Source organism: Oryctolagus cuniculus, chromosome 15, assembly GCF_051225735.1.
Source record: "Oryctolagus cuniculus isolate XC-2025 breed Fujian yellow rabbit chromosome 15, ASM5122573v1, whole genome shotgun sequence".
Classification (NCBI taxonomy): Eukaryota; Metazoa; Chordata; class Mammalia; order Lagomorpha; family Leporidae; genus Oryctolagus; species Oryctolagus cuniculus.
Window position 1 is genome coordinate 82,011,954 of NC_142881.1, and position 19,664 is coordinate 82,031,617.

General features: G+C 56.3%; 1 protein-coding gene across 1 annotated transcript in view; it reads left to right on the forward strand.

Annotated features, from left to right (window-relative positions):
- Positions 1-7,473: 7,473 nt before the first annotated feature.
- LOC100340890 (beta-microseminoprotein) overlaps positions 7,474-19,664 on the forward strand; it is a 50,082-nt gene continuing 37,891 nt past the window's right edge. Inside the window, exons 1-2 of the mRNA XM_089314135.1 lie at positions 7,474-8,178; positions 8,868-8,986. The gene's annotated coding sequence lies outside the window, so the exon portion shown is untranslated. The remainder of the gene's footprint in view (positions 8,179-8,867; positions 8,987-19,664) is intronic.

The window sequence follows — 19,664 nt, forward strand, 5'->3', positions numbered from 1 at the left end:
AGTCGTAGTGGCTGTGGTTACTCCAGTCTGTCCTGGGCTTTGTAGGACAGAAACATCCTCTTAACTGTTAAGAGTTTTAGCTGCCCACACAACTTTGCCCTTCCCTCTGGTTGTATTATTTTGTTTCCCAAATTTTGAAGTCCCTTCCAGATACGGCGCATTTCTCTTCATTCTCCGGTGCCTTTGTGTGATTTTGTTTCTGTGTTTTTCCCATTAAGCTTCAAGGAAGGCAGACTTGTTATCTGCAGGCTGCGTGACTCCAGCAGTAGCTTATATGGCCATCACAGAATCAGTAAAATTACCTCTTGCCACCATTTTTGTTATATGGTCAGTGTTTTTCTCAAAGATTTTAAGGAATTCTTCATGTATTTTGGATATGTCTGTTTGTTCACTAGAGGAGGGTGCTTTGAAAAGTTCATGGAAAATGGCGTTAAAAATTAAATATAGGGGTGGGTATTTCTAGCACCTAAGAGAGCCACATCCCGTGTCAGAGTGCCTGGGCTTGAGTCCTGGCTCCTGATTCCAGCTTCCCGCTGAGGCAGATCCTAGGAGGCAGCAGGCGACAGTTGAAGCAGTTGGGTCCCTGCCGCACACACGTGAGATCTGGGTTGAATTCTTGGCTCCCAGCTTGGGCATGATGGGAGCTCACTATGTGTGCGTCTCTCTCTCTCTCTCTCTCTCTCTCTCTTTGCCACGCAAATGATTTTTTTTTAAAAAAAGGCAAGTTATTTTCACACAAATGGTTTATGGAAAATGAATTATATAAAAAGCGAGGCATGGATTTCAAAATAAATTTATCTTTTAATTGCAAAATACATTTCAAAACCGAAATACATTTATCTTTTAATTCCATTTTCTATAAACTTTTTGTGGTTACTGTGTTTGTTGTGTGATATTTCCTTACACTCTGAGGCTTCTACCTATTACTCTTTACTCTGTCCAAAGCTTATTGATTTATGTTGTGTCTTAAAAATACTTTTGCTTCTTTCATGTCTTGAAGATGTTTCCCTGTTTTCTAGTTGTTATAATATTAATAACAGGCCTTTTGAGGCTTAGTTGGCATATGAGAAAATGTCCCTGTTGATAGGGCAGCATTTGACCAGGTTCGACATGTGTGCACCTGTGAAACCAACTACCCCAGTCACGGTCTTGAACATGTCAGCACCTCCGGGGGCTTCCTGAGTTCCTCGTTAACCTTCCCAGACACACTCAACTACTTACACCGTCTGTCACCATTTATCTCTAGCACTGATCTATTTTCTGTCACTGTTAGCTTATGCATTTAGCATTTGTTACATGTCCTGTAAATGGAATAATACAGTAGGTGGAGATTTTCTGGAGGGTAGGGATGTTTTGGGCTCCATCCCTGCAGCATAATTATTTTGGATTTATCTAAGCTTTATAACTGTTTCGGTAATTCATTTTATTGCATGTATTTTCTTACATGGTATTCCATTACATGGATATCTATATACTTCTTATCTTTTAGCTTATGAGTGGACATTTGGATTGTTCCTATTTTCTGGCTATTTCAAGCCAAGCTTCTATGAATGCTTTCATTAATAAAGCATATGTTTCCAATACTGTTAGGGGAAGATTTGGCCTAGTGGATCAGATACCTATATGCCATGTCAGAATGACTGGGTCCTGAATCCAGTTTCCTACTAACGCACACTCTGGGTGGGAGCAAGTTGTGGCTCATGTAATGCTAGATCATGTGGCAAATGTATATGAATATGTAACTTTTTAAGAAACTGCCAATGTTTCTTCCACTTATTTTGGACTTTAGTTTCTCTTCTTTTTTAAAGGCATGTATTTATTTGTTTATTTTTATTTATTTTGAAATCAGTTACAGAGAGAGAGGTAGAGACAGAGAGAGAGAGATCTTCCATTTGCTGGTTCACTCCCCAGATGGCTACAATGGCCCACATTGGGCCAGGCAGAAGCCAGGAGCCAGGAGCCTCATCTGGATCTCTCATATGGGTGGCAAGAGCCCAAACACTTGGTCCATCTTCCACTGCTTTTCCCAGGCCATAAACAGGGAGCTGGATTGGAAGTGGATCAGCTAGGTCATATATGCTCATATAGGATGCTGGCATTGCCAGTGGTGGCTTTACTCACTCTACCACAACCCCAGCCCCTTCTTATTCTAGTTTCCAAAAGTAGAAATTGAAGTCATTGGTTTGAGCTCTTTCAAAGATTTATTTACTTATTTATTTATTTTTGAAAGAGTTACACAGAGAGAGAAGGAGAGACAGAGAGACAGAGTTCTTCCATCTGCTGGTTCACTCCCCAATTGGCTGCAATGGCTGTGGCTGTGCTGATCTGAAGTCAGGAGCCAGGAGCTTCTACAGGTCTCCCATGTGGGTGTAGGGACCCAAAGCCTTGGGCTGTCTTCCACTGCTTTCCCAGGCCATTAGCAGAGAGCTGGATTGGAATTGGAACAGCCGGGACTCGAACCGGTGCTCATATGGGATGCTGGCACTGCAGGCGGCAGCTTTACCTGCTACGCCACAATGCCAGCCCCTCTTTCTTCATTTCTAATGTAAATGTTTAGTGCTACAATTTTCCCTGTAAGCACTGTAAGCATTGGCAATATCCTATCCTTTCTTTTTTTGTTTGTTTGTTTTGTTTTTAAAGATTTATTTGAAAGAGTTACAGAAAGAGAGAGAGAGAGAGAGAGAGAAAGAAAGAGATCTTCCATCCACTGGTTCACTCCCCAGATGGCTGCAACAGCCAGGGCTAGGTCAAGCTGAAGCCAGGAGCCAGAAGCTTCATCTGGGTCTCCCACAGGTTGCAGGGGCCTAGCTTGAACTTTAACTGGCACCTATATGGGATGCTGGCACTGCAGGCAGAGGCCTGACCCACTATACCATGACAGTAGCTCCTGCAATGCCCCATACATTCTGATTTATCAAATTCTCATCTCATTAAGTTTGGAGTGATCTCTAATTTCCCTTTGAATTTCCATTCCACCCATTCACTACTTAGAGGGAAATTAGACCTTCATTTTCAGCTATGTGGGGATTTTATTTTTTATTATTGTTTTCAAATATAATTTCGTTGTGTTCAGAGAACACATTTTGCATGACTTTGGTCATTTTAATTGTCTTAAGACTAGTTTTGTGGCCAAGAGTGTGTCCCATCTTGGTAAAGGTTCCATGTGCCTGGAAACAAATCACGCATTGCTGTTGCGGGCTGGAGTGTCAGACAGATGCACCTAGGACAGACTCTTGGTGTGGCTGCCCTGGTCTTCCACACTCAGTTTCTTCCAGCTGTTCCATCCATTGTCAACAGAAGGGTACGGAGGCTCTGACTACACTTGTGGATTTGCCTGTCTTTACATTTACATTGGCTTTTGTGCTTCACATCTTTTGGATTACTTTTATTAGGTGTGTAAGTATTTAGCTTTATATTTATATATATATACACACACACACATATATATATATATACTCATATATATACATATATATATACTTATATATACTTGATGAATTGACCCCTGAAACATATTGAAGTTTATTTATCTCTTATAAAATTCTTTTCTGTGAAATCTACCCAATATTAATATAGCTAGCTTCCTTTTATTTCTTCTATTTAGCAAAGTGATACAAAGGAGAAAATCTTAAGAAAGAGCACCAGGTTTGTGAAATCTCCATTCCAGGAGAGGGCAAAGGACTGTCACCAAAGGCAGGTGGCTTTCAATGGAGACGGATGTCTGCAGGTCACCCTGCACATGGCTGACCAGGGGAGGATGGTTCAAGGCCATAGGCACCAGGAAAGTCTCTAGGTGTGCGTTCCCATTAGTAACACTGTTTAGGGCATGCGCCTGGACAGGTGGATGCCTGCACATCTCTGAGTACACTGCGGTCCACCCAGGAAGCCAGGGCAGAGCAGGGAGCACAGGACAGGCTTGACCTGGACAGGGGCCTTCCCATCCACTTTGCCTGCCCTGTAGCAACCTTGCCTGTAAGCTCATCATCAGGCTCACATCTTTCCCCAGATAAGGAGCAGAAGAAGCAGGTGAAGAGTCCAAAATATGGCCTTATGGTTCCCAGGAACAAGAGGACCAGCCTCGAGCACTGGAGAACAGGAGCAGGCTCAGGACTGGCCCATGGCTGTGGCTCCCCAGCCTGGAGAGATGAGTCATCAGCACAGTAGCCACTTGTCACCCTCTATCTTGTCAGCTTCTGGCCTCAGTGTGATTCTGCAAAAAGCACCCTGTGGGGACCAGCGATTCTGAGCCCTTGGGGTCCTGCCACTGACACAGCCATGGTTCATTCAAGAACGGAGTACAGAGTGGTCAACTCCAAACCAGACTCAACAGCTAGAGAATCCTGGGCCTTCCAGACCCAGGGGAAAATGGCTATGGCCTAACCTGCCCCATTGGGATGACCCAGGTAGCTTCTGATGAACAGGGCCTAGTCGCCTTTTGGAGGTCGTGTGGGTTGAGGAAGAGGCTACAAGTGTCAGGGACCCTTGGAGAACTGGGATGCTCTCTCTGCCCAAGGTAGGGTTCCAGACTCCTTCCCTGTGGATCCTCCAGGCCAGGAGCCTCTGAGCCAGGAGTCTCTTCTCCCAACGTCAGGGGACACATTCTCCATGCTAATGACCCCTAGTGACAGCATGACCTGGAGAAGCTGAACCCACTGTGACAGCAGCCCAGGAGGCCTGAGCTGCTAGAGGGCATGTGGGCATCTGGCCAGCCAGGTGTGCCACCAGGACCACCTGGACATTCTGGGGCTGCCTCCACCCACTGGCATCCTGGTCTGTGGTCAGAAGTGCCCTGGGGTCCTCTTGCAGGCTCAGGCCATGAGATGCTGGATTGTGAGATGGGGCAGGGAGGAAAGAAGAGTGGGAACCTGGTGCCCACACACCCAGGACAGTGCACAGAGGTGATCATGGGCCTGGTCCCTTGGCTGGGCCCACACTCCTGAACTGTCCCAAAGACCACATGTACCCAGCCATTGCTGCTCCTCCAGTTTTCCTCTGGTCCACGCTGGGCACAGGTCAATCTCAGGAAGTGATGGAGCACCCCAAGCTGGGTCTCTGACTGCATCTGGAGGCTGTGGCACCTCCAGCCACTTGCAAGGGACTCAGGGACCCTGTGTGGCAGCTCGGCTCCAGGGGTCACAAAATCAAAGGCATTCTGAAACCATTTAATACACAATCAACAAGGGGCAGAAGTTCCCGAGGGTTCCTTCACAAAGGCGGGAGGGGTATGTGGCAGCCCACAGGTGCCTGGGTTCATGTCCTATCTCATCTCCTGCTCTGAGGGTGCCCATAGCAACTGTGGCAGTGGACTGGCTCCTTGGCCGAGATGAGCCAGCGTGAGGCCACTCAGGGAGGGGGAGAGGAGCTCCAGAGAGGAGCCTTGTCCATCAGGGAGGCCGGCGGGCATAGAGAAGCTAGATGCTGGCCGAGTTGAGCTAGGGTGAGAAAGCTCAGGGAGGGGAGAGGAGCTGCAGAGAGGAGCCTTGTCAGGCGGGAGGCGCTGGGCATAGAGAAGCTAGGCTTCTGGCCAAGTTGAGCTAGGATAAGGCCTCATGGTGAGGGAGTGGAGCTCCAGAGAGGAGCCTTGTCAATCAGGGAGGATGCCAGGCAAAGAGAAGCTAGATGCTGGCCGAGTTGAGCTAGGGTGAGGAAGCTCAGGGAGGGGGAGAGGAGCTCCAGAGAGGAGCCTTGTCCATCAGGGAGGCCGGCGGGCATAGAGAAGCTAGATGCTGGCCGAGTTGAGCTAGGGTGAGGCAGCTCAGGTGGGGGAGAGGAGCTCCAGAGAGGAGCCTTGTCAATCAGGGAGGATGCCGGGCAAAGAGAAGCCAGATGCTGGCCGCGTTGAGCTAGGGTGAGGCAGCTCAGGGAGGGAGAGAGGAGCTCCAGAGAGGAGCCTTGACCATCAGGGAAGCCGGCGGGCATAGACAAGCTAGCCTCCTTGGCCGAGATGAGCATGGGTGAAGCCTCAGGATGGGGGAGAGGAGCTCCAGAGAGGAGCCTTGTCCATCGGGGAGGCCGCTGTGCTCAGACAGCCTAAGCTTCTGGCCCGTCTGAGCTGGACACCTGGTGGGCTGTTCTTCCCCTCCAGGTGCCCACACACATCCAGCTCCTCCATGGAATGGGCAGCAAGGAGGCCTCGAGCCAGGGAGGGCACACAGGCCTGGTCTCCCAGTGCAGAGCTGGCTCCTGCAGGCTCCAGCCCGTGAGTGTCCCCAGAGTGCATGGGGCTCCCATGCAGGGAGGGCGTCTTCAGCCCTGCTCCCAGGGCTGGCACAGCCTGCATGGGCCCGGGATCCAGGGGCTCTGAGGCAGGTGGGGGAGGGGCCCTGAGACCCTGCTGGCCACCCAGCTCCAGGGGCCAGAAATCAGCGCCTTTGACAGGCGGGCTGAGATTTGGGAGGCCCCCCCATCGGGACAGGTCTCCCCTGCTCTGCAAGCTCTGTGGGGCCAAGAGGCCTGGGCCACGCAGAGACTCTGAGGACTTCACAGACAGGGCTGGGGACGAGGGCTCTGGGGAGGCACCCTCTTCACAGCCTCCCTCCTCGTCCTCTTCAAAAATTGTCTCGGGCAGGACGAATCTCAGGTCCCGAAGCAGCTTTGGCCAGGGAGACGCAGGACACTCAGCAGCCTGGTCTTCCTCCCCTTCCTCCTCCTCTTCGTCGTCTTCCTGCTTCTCCAGGCCGCTGTAGTACTCCTCGTCCTCAGAGTCGGAGTCATCTTGGAAGGTCACGTTGAGTTTGGTCAGGGAAGTCCAGCGCCGGAGGGGGCCTGGCTCGTCCAGCCAGGAGCACTGTGGGCCCGAGAGGTGGGCGGCGCCCCCTGACCCTGAGGCCCCCGTGGAGGAGCCCTGGCCGCAGGGCTGGGTGCTGCTCTCGCCACGACTGCCCTTCTCCTCCTTGGTGTGTTGCTTGGAGTCGGGCTGGACGGCAGATCCGAGAGGACCGGTCTCCCCGGGGACAGAAGCTGAAGTCCCCGCTGGCTCCTGGAGAGCTGCAGCAGCAGGGTGACAGCCTTTGCGCTCAACGATGGTCTTGATGGACACTGGTGGGGGAGCGCGCTCCTGAGAGCCAGGCAGCACCTGCAGGGCCGGGCTGCCATCTTCGGTTGGCTTATCTGGAAAAAGAACAGATGGGTTTAATTTCTCCACGGCCACCATCTGGCCTGCAGGGTGCCTGCCCTGACCTGACCCTTGGGGTCCCCATTACTCGGTGTGATGCTCAGGACACCTCCAGCCTGCTGGCCGCAGAAGGAATGGTGCATGCAGCCTGGGCCATGGGAATGACAGGGACACCTCTGGTTCTCCCCTCAAAGCCCACAGACTGGACAGGCCTTGAGCCCCCCACCTCACTCTCTCATCTCTGGGGACTGCTGGCACCAACTCAGGACCCCATTACCTACCCCACCTGAAATCCTGGGCCCTAACAGTGCATTGGCTGAGTTACCCGCATCTGAGTCCCTCCTCAATTGTAGGAAGGGAACTGAGCCTAAGATGATGGGGGTGAGAGCTGGGGCTGTGGGGCAGACATGGGGTCTGGCCAGGCCCTCGGGGACAGGGAATGTGGTTTCCAAAGAGGTGGCAGGGGTTCCCTGTGTCCTCTGCCCCTGGGCCACAGTCCCTTTCCCGGTGAAACTGGGCTGTCATTGCTTCTGTCTCACGAGCACCCAGGGGAGGCAGCACCTGGAAGCACAGTGGGGACTTCCCAGTGTCTGAACAGGCTGCCCCTGGGCCCCCACTGCCAGCCTCTAGAGCTGGGACAAAGCCATCTCTGCTCTGCATGGGGACCCAGGTGCTCAGGTCCTTGTCAGCAGGGGACAAGAACGGGGACCCCTCTGCACCAGAGCCCAGAGGCCACTGCTGCTCCGGGTCCTGCTGACTTCTGTTGGCCCAAGGCTAGGACTGCAGAGCCCACACTCAGCTGAACTTGGGTTCTGCCGTGGGGGCCCCCAGCGCCTGCCTCTGCGCCCACCCTGCTCACAGGAGTGGACTCGGCCCCCACTACTGGGTTCAGGGCACGTGGGCCTTCCAGGGGTCCTCAGATGGCTGAAGGGGATCCAGTGCCGGCTGGACCACCCCGCAGGAGGATCCAGGGAAGCTGCCCGAGGCCCCGCCAGGCCATGCTGTCAGAAGCTCCTGAAAGCAGAACTGCTGAGCCCAGGGAGGACAAGGAGGACTAGGAAGAGGTGAGTCCCTGGGTGGGGCTGCCAGGGCCTGGCACTCCCACTACTGACTCCCCCAAGGGAGCATGGGACGGGGCCGTGTGCTGGACACACCTTCAGGAGGCAGGAGGCACTGCAGCTTCCCCAGCTCACGCATGGAGGCCCGCAGCTGCCTGATGACTGCATCCTCGCTCAGTGACCAGGCCTGCTTCAGGGTCACCTGCAGGAACTCCCGGATGTGGTCCCTGGACATCTTCATCAGGCGCTCTAGACATGGGGGTGGGTGTCAGGCTAGGAGGAGCCCTAGGCATGGCGTAGCCACCATGGCTGCTCCAACCCTTGTTTCTGCTGCAACCCCTGACCCTGGCCCTGTCCCCCACTTGCTGGCCCTGAGGCTCAGCCTCAGCTTGGACCACCCTCAGCAGGACAGGGCCTGCCTGGTCTGCACAGCAGGCTCCTTCCTGTGTCTGCTGGGCCTGGGGAAGCTCAGCTCTGCTCAGAGTCACAGGCCACCAGGTCAAGAGAGCCAGGCAGTGGGGAAGGAGCGCATGCAGGAACTCCTGGATGTGGTCCCGGGGCATCTTCAACATGGGCTCTGGACATGGGGGTGGGTGTCAGGCTGGGAGGCGCCATTTTTGGGGGTTGGGGATGAAACGGGATTCGCAATGCCCCCTAAGCTGGCCAAGAACTCAGAAAACTCGTCCCTCCCCTAGGTTCTGCTCACCCGGGCCAAGCATGGGACCCCCCCAACTCCTCCATCCCCAGCACCCAGGCCTCTGTGGGCCCTGAGGACTTACTTCGGTGGACCTTGAGGACGGTGTACACCATGCCGGTGAGTACGTGCGCGCCCTCAAGGATGTAAATGTCGAACATCCGAAGTGCCAGGGGGAACGGCACCTGGGGAACAGAGGCATTGGAGGACCCCACGCATCAGGGCCTTAGTAGGACCCACAGTGGGTGGGTGTGCAGTGTCATAGGGCATCCTAGCTGTGCCCTAGAAGCCCAGAGAGAAAGAGTACCAAGGCCTATCCAGGACCCTGGGGCCACGCGGACTGCTCTGCACACTTTGGAAGCCACCCTGGAGATGCCAGACAGCCCAGGGACCTGGGGGAGGGGTCAGCCCTTGGGCTGTGCTGAAACCAGCCTGTGGCACCCAGGGTCTATGGATCTGCTGCCTCTCACTGTAGGGCTCTGGCCTTTGCCAGGCTCTCAGGATGGGTCCTGGTGGGACCTGTCCCCTCCTTGCTGTCCCTGAGGCTCAGCCTCAGCTTGGACCACCCTCAGCAGAGCAGGGCCTGCCTGGTCTGCACAGCAGGCTCCCTCCTGTGTCTGTTGGGGCTGGGGGAGCTCAGAGTCAGAGACCACCAGGTCAAGAGAGCCAGGTACTGGGGCAGGAGCTTCCCTGGGCAAGGGGTCCCTGGGGCACTTACCCCATCCAGGAAGCACTGGATGTACCAGTGGGCGGTGTAGTCCTCAAGGCACACACCCTCCTTCTCCTGAGAAGAGGCAGAGGGGGCTCAGGGCCCAGGGCCCAGGCCTGACTCCCTCTAATCTGAGCCCTGTGGCAGAGCCCCTGGGTGCAGGAAGCCCAGCAGCAGGTGCATCCCCCCTCCCAGCGATGCAGATTCCTGAAAGGACACAGGTCCCTCAGTCCACTCTACCCTGGGGACAGCATCTCCCTTCAATCTACACAAACTCTGGGGGAACAAGTGGTGGAAAACACACCAACACCCAAGCTGCCATAGACCCCAGTAACAAGGAAAGTCTTGGTGAGGACGTAGCCTCCCCTGGCCCAGGAAGCAGTCAGGACCCCTCTCTGTCCTCCCCTCCCTCAGCACAGAGCCCCCGAGGGGAGAAAGGAGATGTTTACTTACCAGGTGTTTCTCCAGGGAGGGGAGCACGCGACGCATGATAGCTCCCAGGTGGTGCTGGAATCGCTCCAGTTTTGGGGAGTCCGGTGTGTAGAAATCTGAGTAATAGCAACCCCCCGGCCCTCACTTCAGAGTGTCTTCCCGGGAAGGCTGGAAAGTCAAAGGCTTGGGGCGGGTTCTTTCTGAACATGGAGGGTCAGGGGAAGCTCTAACAGGCAGGGGAGCCTCAGGGGAAGGGGGGGTACAGCTGACAGCCCAGGGCAGGCTGCCTAAGTTGACCTCTGGGCTGACTGCAGTCACACTGGGTGCCTCAGGGCCATCTGGACACTCAGGGTGAGGAGGGGTCACCCTAGAATGGATGCTCCTTCTGCAAGGGTGTGGCTCAGTGGGTGGGAGTCTGAGTAGAGATGTGAAGCAGTAAGGCCAGTAGAGACCTAAGGGTCATTTGTCAAAGACAAGGCACAGGACCTTTGTGTGATGGGAAGTGAGGGGTATGGCTTGGTATTGGGTCCTCTGCCGGCCCTGGCTTCTAAGAAAGCATTCTGAGGGAGACCGCCCTATGCACGCAGCAGCCAGTGAGGGACAATGTCCCAGTCACTTGTCTGCATGCCCATCCCTGCACTTGCAGGACCACGCCCACCACACCCATCACCCACCATGCATCGCGTGCTGGCTGTCCCCCATGAGCTGGACTAGGGCCCAGAAAGCATCCTCTTCACTCAGCCACATCAGCAGCAGGGCTGCCACGTGGCTTAGGCCCTGGCTGTAGCCCAATTCCTGGAAGAACACAAAACACATCAGAAGGACCTCCCTGGCTGGGATGATCTCACGTGGCAAGGGTGACCTCTCCTGGGAGAGCTGAGCATTACCACCAGGCCCCACTGCTGCCCCTTGGGTGTCAGGATCTCTCAAAGTTCCTGGAGAGAATCCTGCAGGGTCTGAGCGCAGGCTGTGCAGGGTTAAGAAGAGGTATGAGCCCCACCCCAGATGTCAGGAAGGGGAAGACTGTTGTGGGAGTGCAGACTGCACACCCGTGATGGCCTCTGGAGCTCTCTGCTGCACAGGTGCCCTGCTGGGCCCCACTGCAGACGTGAGGAAGAAGCACCATAGTAAGGCCTGCCTGGGCCAGAACAGAGCCCAGCCCAGGAGAAGGCTTCCGTTCTGCCCCAGAACTTGAGGTTGGGGCCAAGGAGGCCATGAGCTTGAACTCTACCCCTCAGTCTCTGCCTTGTGGATTAGAGAGGCCCCCTCAACCCAGGCTAGGATTTCTGTGACCAGGGGCACCCTGCATGGACAGCTCTGGATATGACCTTGGAACGTTATCGCAGAATACTCACGGGGTTGTACATTGAGTATGCGAGGAGCACCTCAAATAAGGAGCGTTGTCTGGAAGAGAGAGGACAGAGGCTGTGCGTCCAGTGCTGCCGAGGCTCTCAGTGTGGCTCTGCCTAACAGAGCCTGACAGCCACACGCAGGGCCCTTGATACTCTGCTCATGAGCAGTCCACCGTGTGGGTGAGTGCTGCCTGCAGGGACATGCACATCTCCCAGGGTGCAGTCATGTGCAGTTTCGTTTCCCCAGGTGGGTGTTCATTGCAGAGGTGAGCGTCCCACTGTGGGAAGTGCAGTCCCGTGGGTCTAAGCCATGGAGAGTCAGCCTCCCATGCACGTTCATTCTGATAGGGAGCAGCTCCTGTGGCCTATCTGTTCCCCATGAGCCTCTGTGGCCAAACTCCCCACCTCCCCCAGCCCGTGGCCACCACTGCCCTGTTGTGTGTCCTGGAGTTTGGCCTCTTGAAGACGTCCTGTGAGTGGATCACAGCACGTGTAGCCTTTGAGGGATGCTTCCTCTCTTAGCAGGATGCACCTGAGATGCATCCAGGTGAGCCCAGGGCCGAGCCTCGTCCTGCCTCTCACTGAATCCTGTTCTCGGATTCAGCTGTGACACGGGTTGCTTATCCGTTTCCCCACTGAGCATCGTGCAGGCTAGTCCTGCGTCCAGTGACTGTGAACACAACCCTGAATCTTGCGTGAGGGTTTTATGCACTCAGCTGTTCTGGTGGTTGTGTAAATGTGCATGTGTGCTGGGGGTTCATGTGGAAGGTGTGTGTCTGTCATTGTGAGAAATGGCCCTGGGTGCTGCTGGGGGCCTGGGCACTGTGCTCTGTTCCTGCAACGAACCGGAATTGCGCTCACCTCACGTTTTCCCCAGCACCCGGTGTTCAGTGGTCTTAGTTCCCCCATTCTCACAGCTGTGCGCTGGTGCCCCGTTGTGGTTTAGGTGCTAAGCATGTTTTCACGCGTTGAGTAGGAGAGTTGTGTGTGCCATCATGCAGGGGCCCTCCTGAGCCTTGGCCCATGTCAGGGCAGGGAACCCTCATTTGCTTTGTTGTTATTGAGATTTACAAACTTCATTTTCTGTATTTTGCAAATACTGTCTCCCCTTGTGTTCCTTTTCATTTCATTCCCACCAAAGTGTCTTTGGGAAAGCAAACTGTTCAGTATAAATAGAAGGCCATGGATCCATTTTTTTCTGTCCTACAGGAATTATGCTTTAGGTGTGAGCCCACATCTCTCCTAGGACCCCATGTGTCCCAGGACCCTTGCACCTCCCTCCCCCAGGGCCCCTCCAGCCCAGAGGCCTCACTTGGCTCCGTATCGCTCTCGAAACATGATGTGACTTCTGAACGTGCGTGCTACCTCTTCATCGATCTGTTGGACTTGATCTGAGCACAACCTGGCCCGTTCCTTCATCTCCTGCAGGGCAGGGCCGAGGGGGAGGGGCCAGCCTCAGGACGAGCCAACCCCCACTGTCACACAAGCACCCCAAAGCCACATCAGCTCTTCTGGTTGGCAGGGAGAGTTCCCCTTGAGGGAAGCTCATTCCCCTGATCCAGGGAGGGTCATGGGTTCCCCACTCACCTTAGTGTCCACGCCACCCCCAGTGCCCAGCAGAGGGGCCACTGTGGACCCGCTACAGTCAGCCTGAGGCCAGGGGCTCTGCCAATGTCCTTCTGTGCTACCTCTGCCTTCCCAGAGCAGGAGAGACTGAATCAGGCCTCCGAGCCTCCTCACTGGGCTCTCAGGCCCCACAGGACAGGAGTCAGCCTCACCCTGACCAGCCTTCAGGGCTGCCCCCTGCAGGAGAGCCCCAGCTCCATCAAGAGAGTGGACACCCTTCTTGGACTTGGAGCTGGCCCCAGGGGCAGCCCCCACTTGAAGACTTGGGCGAGGGCGGGGCTGGCGGCTCAGTTGCTCCTTGCTCCCTGATGTCAGCCAGGGAGGTGACAGCCCGGGGCCAGCCCTCTGATGGATCAGCCCTCATTCCCAGAAGCAGTTGAGAGCTGACTCTGACCGATGGAACCAGCAGGCCAGGTGGGGGCTGGGTGAGCTGAGGCCAGGCCAGGCATGAGAAGGCCCAGGTGAGGGCAGGGCCCGGCGAGCATAAGAAACGCACAAGCAGGGTCAGGTGTGGGGAGGGCCGTTAGGGACAGAGCCAGCTGAGGGCCCTAGCACACAGGATTTCCACCTCACTCCAGGCCGTCTCTATCCATTCAGGACCCAGCACAATGGCACTGGGCAGTCCTGGGCCTAGAGGCAAGGCAGAACCACAGGGATGAGGGCTGTGGCCCTGACCGGATCCTTGTGTCCAGGCCCATTTGTGTGTGGGGAGACATGGAGGAGGCTTCTGGGGAGACGTGGATGAGGCAGAGGGGAGGGCCGGGTGGGGGCCCCAACCAAATGACCACTCCTCCTTGGCATTACTTGTCCACCACACGGGAGCCTTGCGCTCCTGAGCAGGCCCAAGCGGGTCGGCCTGCCTCAGATTGCACGCAGAGCCATACCTCGAATTTGCCAGGGTTCTGGGCCTTCCTGGTATCCACGGAGAGCATCATGGCCCACACCTTGCCGCGCACCTGGGCAGGGATGCCTTTCTCAATTCTCCGGTGGAACTACAGGAGAGAGGAGGCTCTGGTGAGACCCGCCCCAGGCCCTCTGTTGGGGGGGAGCGTAGGGTGAGACAGCAGGAAGGGGAGCCCTGGGCTCTGTGCTGTGTCCCCAGATCTGCCTGGACCTGGGCCTCCTGACCCAACAGTGAGAGGAGGGCCGAGGGCTCAGTGCAGGCTCTGTGGTGCACTCACTGCCCACACAGGGCACCAGGAACTGTGCCTGCCCTGCATCTGGGAGTGGCCCCAGGGGAGACTGGATCTTCTACTGCGGCAGTGTCCTGGGTGCAAGGGCATTGGGCTGAGATGACCTGTGTCCTTTCAGGGCAGGACAGTTGTGTCTGAGAGGCACAGCGATGGGCACTGTCCATCCCAACTCCACCCTCAGTGGTCCCCAGGGGCCCTCAGGTCCAGGTACCTTCTCACTGCTGCGGTACTTGGTGAAATTTCGCAGCATCTTGTTCCATTTTTGCAGTCGGCGGCCCTCCTGATGTTTATGCTGGGAATGGAGACAGGATGGTGTGAGCCCAGCAGTGTCCTCTGGAGAAGCCACGGATGCAGCTCAGGAGGCTGTGGACAACTCAGCTGGGAGGAGCCAGCAAAGGGGCAGACCACGGCACCCAGACCTTCCAACTAGGGGAGCCTCAGGGGCTTGGGCTCTGCCCACAGGACAAGCCATCCTCAAGCCAGTCCCATCTCATCCAGGAAAGTGGGTCACAGTGGCCCACAGGTGGGGACCTCAGAGCTGCAGGCCTGCTTTGGGGCATGTGGGCCTCAACAGATCTCCTGGGGACTGCTGTCCCTGGAGGACCATATGGCACTCCCCTAAGCACTGCCTATACCCACAGGCCTGCTAGTTCTGCCTCCTAGATGAAGAGTCCATGGCCAAGGTCAGCTTACCCATTGCACTGCCAGGCATCCATGCCTGGGCGGCTTCTGCTTACTGAAAGGCAAGAGAGACAACACCATGAGAATGGGCACTGAACCACGCATGGTCCACTTCCCCAGCAAGGCTGGGACAGGACCCGTGTCCTCCTCACCCTGCTGAGGTGCAGCCCAGGGCACAGAGAAGGGCAGGGAGGGGGCAGCCATGCTGCAGGCAGACACCCAGCAGGGGCTGTGACCGTGAGCATAGGGAGCCCAGGGCCAGGGAGGAGCCCTTGCTGCCAGTGCTGTGAGTGTGCAGCTGGGACTCGAAGCACCTGGGACCACCACACCTCCCTGGGTACCCCCCTGCCCACCCTCCTCCCTATGCACTGGCTGCCTGAGGTGCCTGCTCCCCACCTCACCCTCCTCAGCCCGGACCGTGGCCATCTCTCCACCAATCGGCTCCTGCTTTTTCTCCAGGTTCTGGCACAACATGGAGCCAGAACCCCCATCCCCGAGAGCTAAGGTGGCCGAGACGGCTCCATCCCTCTAGGTCACCGGAGCCCACCCTCCAGCCACGGGGCCTCCAAGTCTGTCTCTTGCCCTCAGGTCCCACTCCTCCCAGCACAGTGCCCTCCGCTGCAAACCCCTCTGTCCCGGTCTGTACTGGGGAAGCCTGCAGGCAGGTTCGGAGCCTTGAGGTCACATCCCTGGCCTTCCCTCAGGCCAGGCCTTTAAGCCTTTAGCTTGGCCCCTGAGACCCAGGTACCTCCTGGACAACTGCCACCTTCTAGGCTGATGCCCCAACCCTGTGGCCACAGCTCTGGAATGCTGATGGCCCGGTTGTGTCCCCTAGGAGCAGGGCAAGACCCTCAAGCCACCCCCTCTACTTAGCATGAACAGAGGCCTCAGAGGCAGTGTGCCCCGTGCTTGCCCCATGTCCAGTTCTGTCCCTGCCTGCAGTTTGGATTCACTCACTGGGTCATCAGCTCTGGCCACACGCTGACCTGTGCCTGCACTGTTACAACAGCTTGGATCAAGGAGGGGGCCTGGGGACAGGTGTGCTACCTAATGGTGGGGTTTCTGACCCTGGTCCCTCCCCTGGGTGGATCGGGGTGCAGAGGACTCACCGCAGGAAGCCAAGTTTGTCTGGGACAAGGGCTCCACTCTCGTTGTCCTCTTCTCCCAGGTGAAACTGGGGCCCTTTACGGGGACCCTGCAGGGGAGAGGGGACCCAGGTGAGAAGTCCGGGTCTCAGTCACTGAGGGAAGCTGAGCCACCCTCCCCACTGTGTCCCCAGGGAGGTGGGGTCTGGCTCTCACAGGCACAGTACTTGAGGCAGGGTCCTACCTCCTCTCCCAGCACCCTGGCCCATACCTGCTCATATTTCAAGATGATCCCTGCTCGCTCCTGGGCCCTGCCGGACCTCAGGGCGTCCATATCCAATCTGTAAGACACACACGCACATGTGAGCCAGCACAGGGAGCCCACGGGAACTGCTGCCCTGAGGGCTGTCCCCCTGGTCAGAGGGGGGACAGCCACACAGCCAGGTGGGCGGGCACCTGGTGGTCGGGTCCCAGGAGGATGACTTGTCCAGAGCACAGGGACTAGGGACAGTTGGGGAAGGACAGCCCCCACCTTGCCTCCCCTGCCCTGGGAAAGGATGCTCCTCTCCCAGCCTGGCATCCACGTGTCCTCCAGGGAGCCCAAGTCCAAGGGTCTCCCTGGCCCTCTCCCAGCCCCCGCGTCTCTAGGGCTCTCAGAGCCAGCCTCGCTGCCCCACCTGATACCAGCTGATCCAACACCTAGTCTTGAACCCGTGTCTGACACAGACTCACACCAAGGCCCATTCGACACTGATGACCAGCAGAGTGGGAGGAATGAGACGACTGTATACACGCTCTGCACACAGGGGCCCACTGAGAGCTCAGCCACATCACTCATGGAACCTGGCGTGGGAGACCAGTGCCACCCACCTGGCGTGACCTTCCCCATGTCACAGCTCATGCACAGAGCAAGTCCCACTCACCTCCATCGCGAATCCATTGGATTCTAGCAAAAGTGCCTCCTGCCTACGCTACCAACATCTGGTCAGTTGGGCAGTAGATGCACTACTGACCGCTGGTTGCCGACAACCCAGAGTGCACAGTTCTCAGTGACTGTGATGTCACAGAATCCTGCCAGCCAATCCCAAGTGACACACAGCTCTGGCAAGGGGTCAGGGTTCTCATCCCGGCTTCATAAAAAGTCACCAGAAGTGGGGCCTGTGTTCTCCCCAGGGCCCAGGTGAAGAGGGCAGGGCTCTGGCAGAACTGCCCCAGAACCAGGGGTGCCAGGGCCCTCTGCCACCTGCCGTAACGGTCCCAAGTCTCAGGCAACCTGCACCTCCTGCCCCTCCTTTCTTCCTCTGCAATTTTATTACAGCACAACTGTGAAAGCCTTTCTCTATGAATACAAGGTGGCACAGGGAGCCCCATCATGGCCTGTCCATCTCCCTGAGGTCCCCACACTCGGGACTGCCCTTGCAATGACCTGAATGGAGACTCCCAAGGCTGCAGCCTCCTGTCCTACCACAGGCCCCACCCTAGCACTCCCAACCCCTGCCGACCCCTCCTGCTCTGTTCCAGCCCTTCTTCCCAGGAGTTTTAGGAGGTGGACACCGGCATCCTCCTGGGATGGGGGGAGGGGAGCAGCCCGCTGAGCACCACCTGCATAGGACCTCAAGCCAGCGTGGTCCAGACTGTCCAGAACGGGAGCCAGGGCCCTGTCCTGACACTGACCATGGCTTCAGGCACAGAGCACTGAGAACTCCTGGGCACCAGCTCCTGAGCCGCACGCTGGTAACACCGGGCTGCTGCTGACCATAAGGACAGGGACAGCATGCATCGGGCAGGAGCAGCCACAGGCCCACAGTTTCCCGGGGTGCTGATCACCGGGACACCCACCCCTGAGGGATGCAGGGGTCACTGCCAGCAGCAGCTCAGCCCTTCCAGCCCCTGGGCTGCTCGTGGTCAGCACGGGCTCTGCAGAGCCCAGGGACCCCAGCAGGGTTGGCCCAGCCTCAAGGCTTCCAGCTTTGGCTGCCTTCCTGCTACTTCCTCGCTGCTTACTCCGGGGAGGGGGAGCTGTCTTCTACTGTGGGGTGCACATGTATTTCTCTATGTGCATCATACGTGTGTGCCCAAGGTGGGTGTGCTCCAGGCCTCCCCCAGGACTAGAAGCTCCACGCCTGAAGCACCCGGTCCTTGTCACTGTCACCTCATGGCATGCAGGCTACACTGAGATGGCACCAAGTGTCCCCCCATTTTCCCACCCCGCCTTGCTGGGCTGCTTTGGTGCAGTCAGGTGGGCTTGCAGCGGGCACAGCCCCATGGCAAGGCGGAAATCTGCACTCCTTCAAGAACTCTTGTTGCCTTCAGAGCAGTGCTCATTGGTGAGGCTGACACGATGGCCCCAGGCTGATGGGTTCAGGAGGCACCCGGGATGAATCTGCTCTGGGTGACAAGGCAGCTGGCTGCACAGCCCCTGCCAACCTGGCCCAGCATGGAGGACGCCCGGGGGGAGGGATGAACTCACCTCTGCAACGTGGCTTCTGTCCCCTACTGTCAGGTGACGATCCCACCTGTTGGCCATCTCCTCCTCTGTCAGGACCCTGGAGGTGGATGAGGAACAAAAGATGCACCTGTCTCCAGCCCCTCCCTGCCCTGCCTCAGGCCCCAGGACAGCCTCTCCTGCTCACCCCATCATGGTCAGGGCAGTGACAACCCAAGTCTCATCTGCAGCCTGCCTGGTACCACAGAGTCCAGCGTCCCCATCCCCTGCACATGCACCACAGCACTCTCTGTTCCACTTCCTCGTTGTAAGGAGCCCCTCCTGTGCCCAGGAACCCATGCAGGTGTCCCCCTCTGCTGTCTTGCCCTACCTTGACACAGCACTCACCAACCCCTGGAGAAACTTCTCCCCAGACACGGGGGCAGGAGGCCTCCCTGCACCCCTTAAAGCCATGCGGCCATGGCGTTGTCCTGCCTGTCAGTTTCTTCCCAGTCCTCATGGCAGCCTTGTTCGCCTCATCACCTGAAGGTCACGGGCATGGGCAGTTTCTCTTTAGTCTCCCTGCCCTGCAGACTTGCTAGCAAACAATAGAATGCAAATAAATACCAATAAGTTGAAAACCATGGGATTCTCACACATTCGGTGTGGAGTTGATGGCCTGTTTAGTCCAGAAAGAGACCGAGGGTGATAAATGCTCATCCCCAGACCTCCTCTTCCACAGCTATCAGGGGACAGAAGAGTTACTGAGCCAGCAGGAAACACCTCTCACACCTGGGGGCCCTGCTCAGGGGCAGGAGCCAAGACTCGGGAGTGGATGCTGCCTGGCCCACAACGCTGTGCATCCGGGAGAGTTGGAGAATGAACCAGATGGACGATTCTCTCTCTCTCTCTCTCTTTCTCTCTCTCTCCTGCTCTCTTTATGTAACTCTTACTCTCAAATAAACAAATCATATATATGTACATATATAAAAACATTAATTAGTGGAGCTGTAGAGCCTTTCTATTACTATATATATATATATATATATATATATATATATATATATCACTACACTGTTACACTGTGTACACATTTTTTTTTTTCTAGTGAGCACTTGTAGTCTTCACCAAAACAAACTGCTCATGGGCCTTAATACCACTTGTTCAAATTTGAAAGGTTTTTTTAAAAAAATATTTATTTATTTGAAATTCAGAGTTACACAGAGAGAGGAGAGGCAGAGAGAGAGAGGTCTTCCATCTGCTGGTTCACTCCCCAATTGGCTCAGCTGCACCTA